Source organism: Portunus trituberculatus, chromosome 37, assembly GCF_017591435.1.
Source record: "Portunus trituberculatus isolate SZX2019 chromosome 37, ASM1759143v1, whole genome shotgun sequence".
Taxonomy (NCBI): Eukaryota; Metazoa; Arthropoda; class Malacostraca; order Decapoda; family Portunidae; genus Portunus; species Portunus trituberculatus.
In genome coordinates this window covers 525001-527500 of record NC_059291.1, presented here as the reverse complement: position 1 = coordinate 527500, position 2500 = coordinate 525001, and the positions used below count along the sequence as shown (strand labels likewise).

At 38.4% G+C, this 2500-nt stretch overlaps 1 protein-coding gene across 7 annotated transcripts in view; it reads right to left on the bottom strand.

The window, feature by feature from the left end:
* LOC123514424 (ubiquitin-conjugating enzyme E2 R2-like) overlaps positions 1-2500 on the bottom strand; it is a 28750-nt gene that overhangs the window by 23370 nt on the left and 2880 nt on the right. The gene's annotated exons all lie outside the window — the stretch shown is intronic.

The following is a 2500-nucleotide window of genomic DNA, read 5'->3' as shown; positions in this document are numbered from 1 at the left end:
AGTGGACGTGAAAAATGTTGAAACTCTACTTTGATCTGTGTCTTATTTCCAGCGAGTCACTCAACGACGAACAGAGAAATATTACCGTGGCTTTACGTCAATGATTGTGAAATAAAACTATGAACAAACACTCAACAAAGAAGGGAAAAAAAACACGAAAGAAAAACAAAAAGCATATAGGAAGAGAAAACTCACCTGGATTATAGTAATTCGAGATAAACAAAGGCAGAAGGGAAAAATAACAGGAAATATTACTAAGCTCGGAAAGAAAGAAAGAGCAAAACACACAACAAAAGTAGAATTAACTGAAAAAAAATATACGACTGTGCTCAGGATTAGAATATAAGACGTAAAAAAAAATTAATAAATAAAAAAAGGAAGACATGAAATGCGCAAGGCAGCCTATGTTGAAAGTACCTAAATAAATAAAAAAAATACACGTGAAATGAAAAAAAAGAGATTCTGGACATAATAAAGAAAAGAAGAGAGAGAGAGAGAGAGAGAGAGAGAGAGAGAGAGAGAGATTCCAATAATACATAGCCTACATATTTTTTTTACTTTTATATTCATTGTTATTCTTATTTGCTCGCCATCCAAACACATCACCACCGTTTTCTTTTCTTTATTTATTTATTTAGTTTTGTCGATATTTTTTTTCTTCCGTTATCCTCAGAACATGTCAGCCTTTGTCCCAGTATGTATTAATATTTTTCAACCTCTTTCTGCATGCTTCCATATTTATCTTCTTATTTTCTCTCTCTCTCTCTCTCTCTCTCTCTCTCTCTCTCTCTACTCTACTCTACTTTAGCATGTTTCTTTTTGTATATATCCTAGTATTTATTCTTCCTATCATCTTTATTACTAGTTACCAAGTCCATCTTTCTCCTCCTCTCTATATTTCCTTCTTTTTCTTCCCTTTCTCTCCCTTTTTCTCTTCTCGCACGGTTTAGGTACTTCATTTCGCCCCTACCACCACCATCATCATCATCATCATCATCACAAGGCGCCTTCTCTCAATTGCTTATATTCCACGCCATTCCCTCACTCGAGTAAAAGTCGACAATAGATCAACGATTATTCCAACGCGTGAATATATCAAGGAAAACTTCACTAATTATAATACGTGGTCAATAACTGGGAAACTCTCTCTCTCTCTCTCTCTCTCTCTCTCTCTCTCTCTCTCTCTCTCTCTCTCTCTTGATTCTACGTTCGTGCGTTTCCTACCTCCCTCCCTCCCTCCGCCCCGATCGTCCTACTTCTCCCTCTCCTCTTCGTCTTCTTTCTCCTCTCCTTTCCCCCGAGACAGTGGAGGAGGAGTAATGTGATGGAGGAATGCCAGGAGGGAGAGCGAGAGAGAGAGAGAAGTCAGTACGTGCAAAGTGATGGAGGAGGAAAGTAAAGATTGGAGGGAGGTGGTGGAGTAATGGGGAGGAAAAGTGAAGATTTGGGAGAGGCACCACCACTACTAGCAGGAGGAGGAAGAGGAGGAGGAGGAGGAATACATAGGAAAGACGAGTGACAAGGAGACTTTGTGATCTATGACGAGGTTACTTGTTTACTATACAATACTATAACACACACACACACACACACACACACACACACACACACACACGAGAGAGAGAGAGAGAGAGAGAGAGAGAGAGAGAGAGAGAGAGAGAGAGAGAGAGAGAGAGAGAGAGAGAGAGAGAGAGAGAGATTGCTTGGGCCCCATACACCACTTAATTCAGCATATATATATATATATATATATATATATATATATATATATATATATATATATATATATATATATATATAAAGAAAAAAAACCTGCGCTGCGAGGAACAAGCGAAGAAATTCATATAGAAAAGATTGAAAAACAGAGAACTAATTATTTTTAAACGTAGCAACCCTGGACGACAGATGATGGTAGGGTATTCAAAGTCAACCACACGCATGTTGAAAAAATAATTAAAATTTCAAATCATGCCGATGTGAAATGGTTGTCCTTTAAGTTTCAAGGAGGAGGAGGAGGAAGAGGAAGAGGAAGAAGAAGAAGAAGAAGAAGAAGAAGAAGAAGAAGAAGAAGAAGAAGAAGAAGAAGAAGAAGAAGAAGAAGAAGAAGAAGAAGAAGAAGAAGAAGTAGAAGAAGAAGAAGAAGAAGAAGATGGTGATGATGATGATGAAGAAAAGGATGAACAAGAACAAGAAGAAGAAGAGGAGGAGGAGAGTTAAAGGAAATAAAAATGAGGGCAGAGGTATGTGTATTATCGATAACGATGAAGGAGAGGAAAGGAATAATTGGAAAGAAAGGATCATTATAGAGGAAACGTGACGGAGAGTGCAAAACAGGAGATGGAGATGAAGATACGTGTACTAACCAGAGAGAGAGAGAGAGAGAGAGAGAGAGAGAGAGAGAGAGAGAGAGAGAGAGAGAGAGAGAGAGAGAGAACCATTATGGAGTAAATTAAGGTGATAAAAGAGGGCAGGGAAGAAGAGGGACACTGGAGGAAGGTGG